Raw genomic sequence first — 15,450 nt, 5'->3', positions numbered from 1 at the left:
AGGCTTATGATTTGGGACAGGCACATTAATATGTACTACCAACAAAACTTTCGACAGACTTTTTCAACTTACAGTATGCATCAACTGTACCTCAAGTGCAGACCTATTCAATCTACATACGCCAAGCCTTAATGAACATTAATGTGTATCACCATCAAAACATTCGACATGCATTGTCTTCTTGACGTACACATCAACTGTGCCTCAAGTACAGACCAATTAAATCTACATACGCTTATACATAAAGAACCTTAATGTGTACAAAGACATATGTCTCTGATGTGTATTACCATCACCATTCGATAGGCTTTGTTTACTTGACGTTAACATCAACTGTATTTCAAGTACAGGCCACTTCAATCTACATACACCCAAACCTACTGAACATTAATGTGTTTTACAATCAAAACTTCCGAAAGACTTAGCCTACTTGACGTACATATCAACTTTACCTCAGGTACAGATCAATTCAATCTACATACAATCAAACACAATGAACATTTATATATGTATTACCATCACAACTTTCAATAGGCTTTGTCTACTTTAAGATCAACTGTATCTCAAGGACATACACCCAAACCTAATGAACATTAATGCGTATCAGCATCAAGACGTTCGACAGGCTTTTTCGACTTGACGTACATATCAAATATACCTCTAGTACAGACCAATTCAATCTACATAGACCCATTTTTTAAGGATCTTAATGTGTATTGCCATCAAAACTTTCGACAGGCTTTGTCTACTTGACGTACATATCAAATATACCTCTAGTACAGACCAATTCAATCTACATAGACCCATTTATAAAGGATCTTAATGTGTATTGCCATCAAAACTTTCGACAGGCTTTGTCTACTTGACGTACATATCAAATATACCTCTAGTACAGACCAATTCAATCTACATAGACCCATTTATAAAGGATCTTAATGTGTATTGCCATCAAAACTTTCGACAGGCTTTGTCTACTTGACATTGATACCAACTGTACCTCAAGTACAGACCAATTCAATCTACATACGCCCAAACCTTATCAACATTAATGTGTATTTCCCTCACAACTTTCGACAGGCTTTGTCTACTATAAGATCAACTGTATCTCAAGTACATATGCTATAACCTAATGAACATTAATGTGTATCAACATCAAACCTTTTGACAGGCTTTGTCGACTTGACGTTCACATCAACAGTACCCAGAGTACCGACAAATTCAATTTACAAACACCCAAACCTAATGGACATAAATTAAAAATTTCGACAGAGTTAGGCTACTTGACGTTAAAATCAACTTTTCCTCAAGTACCCAACAATTCAATTTACATAAACCCAAACCTTAAGACCAATAATGTGTATATTTATCAAACCTTTCGGCAGCCTTTGTCAACTTGACGTATAAATCAACTATAATACATCAAGTACACACCTATGCAATCTACATAAACCCAAATCTAATGAAGATTAATGTTTATTACCATCAAATCTTCTTCTTCTTCTTCTTCTTTTAGGTCAACAAGGCTTCAATACTGAAGAATACATGTTGTTGCGCATGCGTGATTGACAAAAATTTTTTTTTATATGAATTAATAAAAATATTTACTAACAATTTAAGTGTTCCAACAAGCTTTGTCTAATTGACGTAAAAATCAACTGTACCTTAAGTACAGACCAAATCAATCTACATACGCCCAAACTTAATGAACTTTAATGTTTATTAGGTTTAAAACTTTCGACAGGTTTGATCTATTGACATATACATCAATTGTACTTCAATTACAGACCAATTCAATCTACGTAAGCCCAAACATAATGCTTAATTTGTATTACAATCAAAACATTGGACAGGCTTTGTCTATTTGACGTTCAAATCAACTGTACCTTAAGTACAGACCAAATCAATCTACATATGCCAAAAAATTAATGAGCATTTATGTGTATTACCATCAAAACTTTTGAAAAGGTTAATATAAACACAAACATATATGTGGTATGATTGCCAATGAGACAACTCTCCGTGCATACAAGACCCAAAGCAGTGAGCATAAACAATTATAGGTCACAGTGCGGCCTTCAATGTTGAGCCTTGACTCACACCGCAAGGTAAGCTATAAATGGCCCCAAAAGTACTGGTGTGAAACAATTCAGACGGGACAAACTAACGACCAGATTTAAATATTAAAACAATAAACGAAAAACAAATAGTACACTCAGTAACAAGCGACAACAACTAAAATTACAGGCTCCTGACTTGGGACAGGTACATAATTACATTTCATATATATGCAGCGAAGTTAAACGTATTTGCTGGATCCAAACCCTCCTTCTAACCTGAAACAGTGGTGTTGCAGCACAACAGAATAACATATATTTAAAACTCTTTAACCAACCAATGAATAAACAGTTAAGATAACACAATAAACATACGGTTATAGGACATAACGAAGAAAATAATAAGGAATGAATAATAAAATCGGACAATAAACAATGTAAACATTAAAACAAAGTAAAGATCTGAGAATACTCGAAGCCAGCTATTGAAAGCTAGTTCAAAACCCAAAACAAATGATAGAGAAATCATGTGTTCTTCACTAAATATCAATCAATACACATCCATATAGGAGTTAGTGTATAGAGGTCATAACAGCCTGAGAAGACATGACATTGTACAAAGCCAAAATAGAAGTAAAGACAGGTTGTAGGACCGTATGGGTTCATAGTACTATAAAAACAAATATCTATAATAGTTATGTTACAAATATATAAAACAAATTTTAAAATAGGCGTGTCTGTGTATTTATACATCACAAAAAGTTCATTAACAAAAAATGTATCTAGTAGTGTTTTAATTTATTGATCGAGGCACAGTACTGTATACATAAAATATTTGCCTCGAGAGTTGCTAGCATACATTTGTATTGTCCATCTTTCCTTCTAATACTGCTCGTTTCGATACAAAGGTCCAGTCACTATAGTACGGAGAACAAGTCAGTTTGAGCTGCCCTAATCTCCATTTTCCGGTAGATAAAAATAATCCTGGTCCATGTTCGACACCACACTGTCTATGTCTTCCCATTGTTTCTTCAGTATATGGTCCAATTCTTCTTCTATGCCCCTCTATCAAAAGCTGCTTGTTACGGATTACTTTCGAAATCTGAATGTAAATATGTGTTTGATCTTGTACATGTTTAACGTCCGTCATGGAGCCCACAATCACTGTAAAAGAAAAACATTCGGATGTAAATCGTTATTTACATTGATACAGATCACAAATAAAAAAAAATATGGGACATTATTTCTTATATCCCAAAAACTAACATGATTTTTGTCTCGCTTGAGGGAGTCAAAAAGCGAGACATAGGTATGCTGTTTCCGGCGTCGGCGGCGGCGTCAACAATGTATTAGTTTGTAATTAGGTCTAGTTTACGGTGAACCACTAGTGGTAAGTTAAAGATATTTGGTTTGCAGTTGTATTAGTATTGGCACATCTCATTACCATGGAGATTATTTGGCCCCATCCCCTCAGTTATGGTCTATTGACTTTGAAATTTTTGCTTAGTTTTTGTCTCGCCTTGACGGAGTCAAATAGCGAGATATAGGTATGCTGTTTCCGGCTTGGGCGGCGGCGTCAACAATGTATTAGTTTGTGATTAGGTCTAGTTCATGGTGAACCACTAGTGGTAGGTCAATGATATTTGGTATGCAGTTGTATTAGCATTGGCACATCTCATTACCATGGAGATTGTTTAGCCCTGTACCTTCAGTCATGGTTCATTGACTTTGAATATTTGCATAACTTCCATGTTAAAGTATTGCAATTTTAATTTCAAGATTTGCATTATCAAAATAACAAATAGGCGAGACATATCTCTGTGTTAATAGTTTATTAACCGGATTTTCGAAGTAAAAATCGGTTATTGATTTTGTAGATATACGGCGGGCGGGCAGGCGGCTGCCAAACAGTGTCTCCACCATTACATGAAAACCCTTTGACGAAATTTAGATATGTTGTGTCCTGTGACTATATGAAGGTCAAGTTCAATTTTCACGATTTTAGCTCTTCTCATTGTTGAGTTATCACCCTTTTTGATGTCCAAAAGTGGTATTTATAATGTGTTTGAGTTATTTCTCTTTGTTCAGAAATGGTTAATTATATACATAAAGTTTGATTACACTAAGCCATATTGTTAATGTCTTATCTGACAATAATAATTAGAGTGACAGATTTATTTGATAATTTTCTGTTTTTTAAGTGTTGATGATTAAAAGCTATATAGGAGTTGTATATATATAGTTAGAAATTTACTGTTCATTATTAGAAATTTTGAAGATAATAACAGAAACAGTTTGAATTTTTCTATTCTTTGGTAAATTGTTTGAAGAATTTTGTGGTAGGTGTGTTTGTTTTTCTGTATAAATTAATTTTCTGAGTGCTAAATATAAAATGTTTGTTGTTGTGTGTGTTAATTTTAATTTTTACTTTATCCTGTTTGGGGATCAAGATTTGCAAATTCATTGGATAATAATCTATTTTTTTAAGTTAAAAAGTTAAAGTTATGATAAGTTGCATATATATCTATATTAGTTTGCTACAAAGGAAAGAAAATATTGGGAACTATCAACTATATATATAAAGTTTGATTACACTAAGTGTTTTAAAATGATTTGCACCTTTTATCTAGATAACACACACCATCTATTAATTGTCAATCATTGGAGTGGCAGATTTATTTGAAAACTATTAATTATATTTTATTATAATTTAAAAATAAATATAACATCATATCTAATTATATCATATCTACTTTAATAGTCTAGAGTTAAATCATATCTAATTTTAGATTTACATTATTTTCCTTTGAACAGAAAAAGGTTTAACAAAGAAGTATTTCATAAACAAATGAATTCTTGGGGTTCTTTGATATGCTGATTGTTGCGATGTACTTAGGTTTTGGATATTGGACCATATTAAATAGGTAAATGTCCAATTTCAATTTTTTCAGTTCTTTGACCACACAATGTTGTGTCCATACTTGCTCAACTGTTCAGGGTTCGACCTCTGCAGGAAAATCCGGTTTGCTGTCTCTCTGACAGCCTCTTGTCATGTATAAGTTTGTGATTAGGTCAGTTTATGGGGAACCACTAGTGGTAAGTTAATGATAATTGGTATGCAGTTGTATAAGCATTGGCATATCTCATTTCCATGGAGATTATTTGGCCCCGCTTCCTCAGTCATGGTCTATTGACTTGGAAATTTTGCTTAGTTTTCATGTATTAGTTTGTGATGAGGTCAGTTTACGGGGAACCACTAGTGGTGAGTTAATGTTATTGGTATGTAGTTGTATAAGCATTAGCATATCTCATTTCAATGGAGAACCCCCCCCCCCCCCCCCCCCCCCCCAGTCATGGTCTATTGTCTTTGAAACTTTTGCTTAGTTTTCATGTATTAGTTTGTGATTAGGTTGGTTAATGGAGATCCACTAGTGGTAGGTCAATGATATTTGGTATGCGGTTGTATTAGCATTGGTACATCTCATTACCATGGAGATTATTTGACCCCGCCCCCTCAGTTATGGTTTATTGACTTTGAAATTTTGGGTTAATTCGAGACGATTTGCACATCTTCTTACAGACAAACGAGTTATAGAATTTGACTTTACTACTTTTAGCAATAGGTTAACTAAATTTAGTGTATGGAATGATTGTACGGTCTACATGTCTGTCAGAAAGGGTTGATCTCACCTTGACCTCATCTACATTGATCAATGTTAATTTAATGTAATGCTTCTGGTATACACTTCTTTTTTTTACTTTCAACATAAATTCAATTATGAACACTAAAAAAAGCGAGACATTTCAGTGTGTCACTCTTGTTGGCTTATATCTCAAAAACTAAAGCATTTAGAGCAAATCTGACAAGCAACTGAATTGATTATTTTTGAGAAATTTTTCAGTTTTTGGTTATTATCTTGAATATTATTATAGATAAAGATAAACTGTAAAAAGAAAAAAAAGGGTTCAGCAAAGAAAGATCTACAAATATGACTAAAATTGTTAATTGGCCACATAAGGAATTATTTGCCTTTAAAGACAATTTTACACAATTTGTTCATCATGTTTGTTAACTTTAAAAAAATCTTCTCCTCTGAAACCATGAACCAATTGCAGCCAAACTTACGCTTAATGATCTATACAGTTTTTCGAATAAACATGATAAAGTTTGTGTTTTATTAATTGTTTTGTCAAAAAACATGGCGGTCGTAGCTAAAAATAGAACATAGGGGTAAAATGCATTTTTTGGCTTATATCAGGAAATTTTCAGTCAAGTCTAACTATGAATTATTGGCTGATTGCGAAAGAGTTAGACCTTGCATATAAAACTTTTGTCAAACATTTCAAAGATGTCTTGGCTTCTGAAAGGAAATGATTTTATATTTGGTCCAGAATTTGATCATTTTGAGTTTAACGTGTAAGCAATTTTTAGATTTGAGGGATATTCTTCCTGTTTGCCAATAGTTTGAAATTAAACTACTCAACGTACAGTCATTTTTTTTTATATTTAGTGAAAATGTGAAAAAAAAATTATATTTATTTCAGAGGCTGAGAGCTTGATCATGTTTAGTCATAATGTGTAAGCATTTTTTATACAACCGCAAAAAAAAATGCGTTCATATATTGCTATCATGTTGTCGTTGTTGTCTGGCGTCGTTGTCGTTGTTATTGGTGTCCAAACACACATTTGGTTTCCGCACAAGAACTTTAGTTTAAGTGAATGCATCTTTATGAAATTTTACCAGAAGGTTTAATACCACAAAATGAAGTTTGGGATTGATTTTGGGAGTAATGGTCCCAACAGTTGAGGAATTGGGGGTCAAAAAGGGTCAAAAACAAACATTTTTGTAGTTTCCTGACAATAACTTGTCTGTAAGTGTATGGATCTCTCTGAAAATGTACCCTCGTCGTTAACTATTTCAAGAATCGTCTCCTCTGAATATGCTGTGCCAAATTCTACCAAACTTAAATATAATGATCCTTAGGGTATCTGTTTATACCCCGATCGTGCGGGTGCACTCGACTTCAATCTTAATTGACTAGGATTGTCAGTTTTCCTATCGAAGGTCGGTGGTTTTCTCCGGTCACACAAAAGGAGGTCCACCAATAAAAAAGGGGAGTCCATGCCCCAAAAACCTGTGATGACATTATCACTGATGCACAATTTGGATTTCACCCTGGTAGCAGCACTATTGATGCACTTTGTTAATTGGCAATTATCCAGAATTTTTTTTTAAGTATAAACGTTTATATTGCTGCTTTGTGTGGAATCAGCTGAAAGTGGAATTTACCATAAAAATACCCTGCTAAATAGCCGCTGATTTGTGATTGGAATCTTCTGAGGTTTACCGATTGTTAAATGAAGGGTAATAAGTTATTCCATAAGCTAATCAGTAGACTACGAGGCAAACTAGGCAAACTTATTAATGAACTACATGTCGATCAATCCATTTACAGCGAGACAAACATTTAAGAAGGCTGGCGAAATCACTTTTCAAATCTAGCAAAAAAATCAAATACGTCAAAATTTGATATACAATATCTAGATATAAATGTAGATAGCGAGTATGAACATATTTTTAAGATCTGTAGAAATGAGAGAGAGAGCAAATTCCGGTTGCAATCAAAGAGCTAGATGAAGCTATACATAAGCTGAATAGAAATAAAGCGGCAAATATTTTTGGTGTTACAGTGGAAAGTATTTTATATGGTGGAATAAAATTAAATAGCTCCTTACTTAAAATTATTAATGCAGCATTCGAAACTTGTATTATACCAGACATCCTTAAAGTTGGAACATTATCCCCGATATTCAAAAATAAAGGAAACCTACTAGACGCTAAGAATTATAGAGGAATAACCATTACTCCAACCATATCTAAAATTGTTGAAACCATATTGAAATTTCGTATTAATCCTCAAAAATTAGACAAACAGAACCCACTGCAAAGAAGAGTTACTGAAAACTCTGCTCCACTTATTGCTACGCTTATGATAGACGAATTCGAAAGAGAGAACAAGGACCTAAAGAAAACAACAATCTTAGGAATGCTTGACGCAAAATCAGCTTTTGATGTGGTCCGTCATTCCAACATGTTACGGAAATTATACCATCTTGGACTCTCAGAACAGTCAGTGCTCCTAATAGACAGTCTATATACAAATGAAACTACCAAAATAAAATGGAATGGATATGCTATCAGAATCTTCTAATATTGAACAAGGAGTACGGCTTCTGATATTGAATAAGGAGTACGGCAAGGCGGAACCTTAAGCGCCGACCTATATAAAATATATATAAACTAATTAATAAACCTTCTAGAAGAATCTAACCTCGGCGGAAAGATTGGATTTACTTCTTGCTGTGCCCCTACCTGTGCGGACGATATAGCCTTAATAAGCGATAATCTGTACAACCTACAAGCAATGGTCAACATAGCACCAGATTACAGCAAACGTAAAGAGTATCATTTACAACCAACAAAGAGTGTCATCCTCCCTGTTAAAACATCAAATAGAGTATTTGATAACATGGATCTAGATTTGAATGGTGAAATGATGCCTATTGTTGACAAAACTCCACATATTGGCATTCAGAGAGCATATAAAGATTCTGCATCTGCCACAATTGATGAGAACCTTAAAAAAGCAAGGAGATCTCTATATAGCCTTATGGCAGCTGGCCTACATGGCGAAAATGGATTAGATCCGGTTACTGCAATCATTTTAGTTAAAATTATATAATTCCAGTTATGCTATATGGATTGGAGACATTAATCCCTAATAGTTGAGTGACTTTAACCATAGAAATACATTTTTAATGCACCCACCTAACACACGGCTAAACTATATATCATTCGAAAGCTACACATCTGTACTATCTGTTTTGCCCGGTCGTAAAAAAAAACGTACTGTGCAATTTCCGTCAAATGAAGATCAAAGGCCAAGGACGAATACGTGCATATTTTCCAAGATGTCAGTTTGATTGCATATTATGACTATTATATAATAAATTCACGTATTCAAACAATTTAAACTTTTAGCAGAGAGATAAACAGTCACTAACCAAATGCATTTTTAAATATTTAAAGCATGTTTTTGATAGACAGCACATATTTTCTGAAATTCGGGTAAAAGTTAACAAAATGTGTGAAAACCAAAATTTTTCTTTCTGATGCAACTGCTAATCACTTAAAACTTAGTAAAAGCCTGTAATAATTATTAAAGAAGTTTTTGACATCATCAATTTCCTACAATCATGCTTACTTCTAATCAAAGAGCAAATCATAACAACTCATACAGTTGCCCAAAATACCGCCATCTGCGAAAACGCAGCTTTTAAGTACATTTTCCTCTGTAAAAATTGTATGTGGAATATAAGATTTAAGAAACAAATTCTTAAGACTGTGAAAAAATAAAGTTAAAAAAGTATGTGCGAGCATCATACTGTTGCTTGAAATAAAGGGGGCGAAACTGCAAGATTGCAATCTGCATTGTAACTACCAGACTGAAATAAATCTCTTTCGACTTTTCTAATTGTTTGATTTGTAATTTTATTATAAACATTGATGTAGTGAAAAGACCTTTTATTTATTTAATGTCAACCATAAAAAAGAAATTGGTAATATAGACAAAACTGAAAAAAAATAAATTGATGAAAATTGAAATTTCAAAGATTTAAAAAACTAATAAACACATTAGAAAATTTGTCTTCTTGATTGCTTAAATTGCGTTGTTCATTGTTTAAATACATAAAGGAGTAGGGCCACGAAGGGTTAAAAACGGCCCTGTCTCAGAAATTGACGAAATTACTTCAGAAGGGTCACTTACTAGTGTAATTCATAAAACGATAACCATTAGACTTGTAACTGTGTTTGTATAATTTTCCAGGGCGTCAGAAAAGACCAAGGTACAATGGTATTTTAGCCATTTGCGCGTAACGTTAAAATTGTTTTCATTAACGTTCTAGTAACTTTATAATCATTTTACCACAAGAATTTTTTTACAAAATATTTCTTGAATCTCGTCCATATATCTTGTTTTTTTTTAACTCTATTAACAGAAACTTACTAATATTAAGATTTAAGCTGCACATAAGCGCTTCAATTAAATTTTGTATAAGTGACCCGAATACTCGTTTTCTGTATTGATATTCACGAAATAGAAATTGCAGAGACTATGTAAACAAACATAATTCTATAGCATAGATTAAATTAAAAGCCATAAAGGATTTTAAAACATAAGCAATGAATGTTTTCTTCTGGGCAGAAGGAATTTAGATTGAAAGCTGTAAAATATCTTGGCGAGCGAAGTACAGCGAAGTACATTCGTAAAAAAGTATGAGGATAGTTGATCACACCACATCATCTTATTTGTATATGGAAAGAAAACCGTGCTTTACTTAAACACAGACAAGTTTATTTTCTAGTAAAGAAGTAAAAGATGAAAACACAGATAAAGATAAACATTGTGTATAGACAGTACATAGCATTACATGTACTTCAATAATCATAGACCACATTATAATTGAACAAAAGTCATCAGACACCAGAACCACACGTGTACTCATAAACAGCATTCTCATTCTGGAGGATAACATGCTTACTCTCAAAGCAACATTCAGAATTAAACACTTGAAGTTGAATGAACAATCGTTTCATATAATACTGCCATTCATACGTCACTGGCCACATTACATAGTACTGCTATCTCTAATTGTACCTAAAGCGCATGAAATATGTAGTCATCTGTAAAATTTGAAATATAATTCTTTCAAATGGTTCAATGAATCTTTTTTATATTTCCCCAGAATTTTTTTACTAGACAAAGTAATAGTTTAAAGGCAGTGGCTATTTTGCCGGCGGCGCCAAAATTGAAAATATGCTATTTTGCCAACTCTCGGTAAGCAGAGGCCAGCATGCCAGTAAAAAAAAAAATGTTTACAGATATGCAATTCAAAACTGACTATTATTTCAAAACTAAATTTAATTTAAACATTTTTGATTTTGAAGCTATGTGATTGATTTTTTTAGACTGTATAACGTTTTTATCAAATCGATATGCTATGAGATTTTTGTCTTTCATTTTGTTTACAGCATAGTTTAAAAATCTGAGATTTTATTCTTATGCATACATGTAGCATTAGACTGATTTTAGAAGTAATTTCAACTACATGTTTTGATATGATTTCATTGCTACAAATGGATGCTCAATAGTTTTTATTTTCATTCCTTTTTACAAATTCTTATTTTCACTTGGACTCATAAATGTTATATGTATCTCAAATATTGTGACATTTATCTTATTCAACTATATGTCGAATAATAATTTGATTCTTTTATGTTGACAATGTACATTTTCGTAGTATTTTTCACAAGTAAATATTAAAATTCACTCTTTGCAAAGAACCGGCAAAATAACAAATTCACTATATTGCCGGCGCCGGCAAAACAGTCATTGCTATCGAAATATGCTATTTTGCTTGTTTTAATTAAGATATTTTGATATAAGACGACAACATAGCATATTTTCTATTTTGCCGGCGGCGGCAAAATAGCCACTGCCTAGTTTAAAAAACTCAAAAAAATTGACAGAATACTCATTCTCGGTTGTCCATTGTGGACGATTTCATTTAGCGATTTAGCTATTTTCAATTAAATCTATCCGACTTTTGCATGTTTCTATCAAATACGTTTTAAAAGAACAAATACTTTTATTATTTTATGATTCCTGTTCTCGTTAAAGGGGCATTAGCTAAGTATAGAAAAAAAAAGATTTTTGTTTGTTCAATCATTAATGAAAGTGAAATAGTGAAATGATAATTCGCTTTTAGCAGCCAGTTTGGTTCAGTTTTGTCAAAATAAGCAAAGAAACATCGCTAATGAATTATTCACTTGCAAGTGGATAATTCGACCTCATTAAATCCGTATTCATGTGAAGTTCAATTGAACCCCTTAGCTAGAGATGGGTTACGCATGAACTAGGCGTGTTCAGGTATTAAAAGAAAAAGAATGTCAACATTGGAAGTGAAACAAAGGTAAACCATTTGAATGACTGATTCGATCTACAAAAACTCATTCTTATTCAGGTAAAAACGATTATTAACATATTGATTTAACCTACAATATCTAATCAAACAGACCTAGAAAAATCCAATTGCACGAGTTTGCTACCTATTTATATCTTTGTTTATGTTTATATCGGGTTAGATGACCGTCGGCAGTCTTCAGAAGGTCGCCTCGATGGTTAATTAGATGGCGTCTAGACTAAAATACACACGAAATGCTGATACATACTATCGAGTCTATAAATCGTAAATTGTTTATTTTATTCTTTTTTTAATTTGGATATACGCTTAAGTATGTTTTAAGTCGAATATGAGAATTTGGGTCAAATCAGTGAACATGAATTTGACAGCTAATGCCCCTTTAAGTTTTAAAATGAAATTCTGTTTTAAGGTTTTCACAATTGTCAATTTATTCTTAATTAGCTTTTATCTTGCAATCTTAACTAGTCTTGCTCGTGGTTAAAGTGTTCTATTCCACATACAACTATCATTCTTATCTCGAAAAAAGTTCGAGTGTACTTTGTTATTATTTTTATCATCATTTGGTCAAATTAAACAGATTCATGCCTCAATCCGTATGAAAAAAAGAAGATGTGATATTATTGCAAAGAAGACAACTTTCAACCAGATACCGAATGACGTGCATGGATTCATTTTAAAACTAATAGAAATCCATGAATATCAGTTTTTTTTATTTGGCGTTGATTGTAACGATATAAGTGTATGTAAGCTGCGTCCATTCAAGTAATGTATTATCTATAACTATAATTAATATACAAGATCAATTATTTTCGTCTATATATAAAAAGGAGATGTGGTATGATTGCCATTGAGACAACTCTCCACAATGTTTGTTTTCTTTAAAGTGAAATGAAATGTGAACTATTTCTCATGGATATGTTATATTAACCTGTAAAAATGTTTTAAGAGCTTTCAAAAAGTTTGCTTAGTTGCAAAAAGTACGATATAAACAAATAAGTTTCAAAAAGATGAACAAGAGGAATACTGAGATAAACGTCAGCTACATAACAATGATAAAATTAGTATTCTATTCTTCAACTACACTCTGCTCACTGTCACTTTCGTCCATGGCATGTGGGTTAAATGCTGCATCTTCAAGAGAAGCTCCTCAATTCTGGACTCCATGTGTGATGTCCAGATTATATCTTGTGTACCCTAGATACCAGAGTCTAGAGGCAATGTGCGCAAATTAACATGTTCTCGTCCGGAATATGCATCTAACTTGCCGCTGGACGTTAAACCGTCATCCATCATCACGAGACAAACAACTCATCTAGTAAAATGGTGTGTTTTTTTGATATTCAATTTTTTTTTCTTTTTTCCAAAAAATTGAAATAATAGACGCGTAAATATCTTCTCAAAAGATTTTAAAATCAATAGACGCGTAAATATCTTCTCAAAAGATTTTAAAATCAATAGACGCGTAAATATCTTCTAAAAAGATTTTAAAATCAATAGACGCGTAAATATCTTCTCAAAAGATTTTAAAATCTTTAATCATTTATTTAACTATGTTTAAAGTCATTATTGTACTGTAACTTTAGAGGAGATATGATTGATAGTTGTTTGACGAACATCCAGTGGCAAATACTTCATGCATATTTATGCCGGAGAGCAATTTAAAGAATCTATTTCAAACAAGAAACAAGAAATAGAAGAGAAAATTATCCAAAGGGGGGGGGGGGGGGGGGGGGTAAGGGGGGGGGGGGGGGGGGTGGGGGGGGGGGCAATAAAGAATCATAAGACCAATAAAATCATACAACACCATGAACATTTAGAGGCGAAAAAAAAAACAGCAATAAAAAAATATAAAAACAGGTAACTACAGATTGAACACGAACCTCGGGCCACCACAAGAAACGAAAAAAATCAGAAATAAAAAGATATCTTATAGATAATTTATTAATAGTAAGAAGCCATTTTTGTTGGTTGCTTGTAACATAGTCTCACTCAAATTTAAAAGGGACCACCAAAAAAGGGACCAAATAAACAATTGCTCCTTGTATGCATTCTGACCAATTATGCATGCTTTCCCGCGTGAATATCAGATATTCATTTGAAGTTACTCAAGCTATATGATTGTGTCCATTGTGTCGGATAGTTTTGTTTCATCTTTATTTCAGTTTTCATTGAAAACAAATATTTGTTCTGGTTGTATGTCACGGACAGTATACGCCATGCCCTCTCATGGCGTCGTAATTTTTATTTTAATTAAAGAAATATTGAAAAGCTTATTTAACCACTGTGCAATATGATATCAAAATTCACACGTGGTTTATTCTTATGTCCTACGATTTTCTATGTATATTATTGTTCATAGTTCTGTAATTTATTTACACCATCCGTAGTAATTATTTAAAAAAAAATTAACTTGGCATGCCATACATGATAGAAAATGCGGACGTGAAAGAAAGCACTCCATCAAAGCGTCAACATGAGATTACATTCCGCGGAGTTTACATTTCGACGATTTCGTCTTTAAAAACAAAGTACGTGTATCTAAAAGGAAATTTGTATTAAATGTTAATGGTGACACCCATATCGATCTGCTGGATGTAGAATTTTACGAAAAAAAACTACGGCTCTAATTTAAAACTGTCATATTTTTGTTTGCATAGCACAGACTGGCTGATAATTACAAAATAACGTGGAAATGAACTTTAAAATAATTTGCAAATTCATAATTTTTATTTCCACCAGACGTATCTATCCGTGTTTAAAAACCTCGCCGGATCGGCGGTTAACGAAGCTTCGCTAAACACCAAGACTTGTTATTCCATTTTCTTCTTTTTTGTTTGTTATAAATAAGAAAATAATAAATTATAGAATTTATTCTATTTATAGCAATTGTAAAAGTTCTTGGTAAGTTATTTCGTCACAGAATCTATCGTACCTCGGAAATGGCGGCGTTGAATCAGGATTTGCTCGTTAGCAAAAGTAAAATTTTCGATGTGGCCACAGGCCTCGACCACGCTAAATATTGTTGTAAACTGAGTCAAAGTGTCAAACAATCAAAATAAGAGTAAAATTACTTTGGTCGAGGCCTGTGGCCAATGCGAAATTTAACCAGGAAGTGTGAAATTCTTTAAGAATTTGGACATTTTGAGCGTTCCGGTTTGATTCCGGGTATTACGTCACATTAATGACGTCACAAAAATATGATTTTATACTAAATAACGATATACGTAGATATGTTTTAGCTATAAAGGATCCACCTTATTTCTCTTTTATTTTTTGTCACCTCACAGGGCCAATATCGGCACTTCGTGGCCATACTCCTTTATAAAAAAATAGTTTTGAAGAAACAAT

The sequence above is a fragment of the Mytilus californianus genome, unplaced genomic scaffold (assembly GCF_021869535.1).
Source record: "Mytilus californianus isolate M0D057914Y unplaced genomic scaffold, xbMytCali1.0.p SCAF_6, whole genome shotgun sequence".
Lineage (NCBI taxonomy): Eukaryota > Metazoa > Mollusca > Bivalvia > Mytilida > Mytilidae > Mytilus > Mytilus californianus.
Note: the sequence above shows the minus strand (reverse complement) of the source record.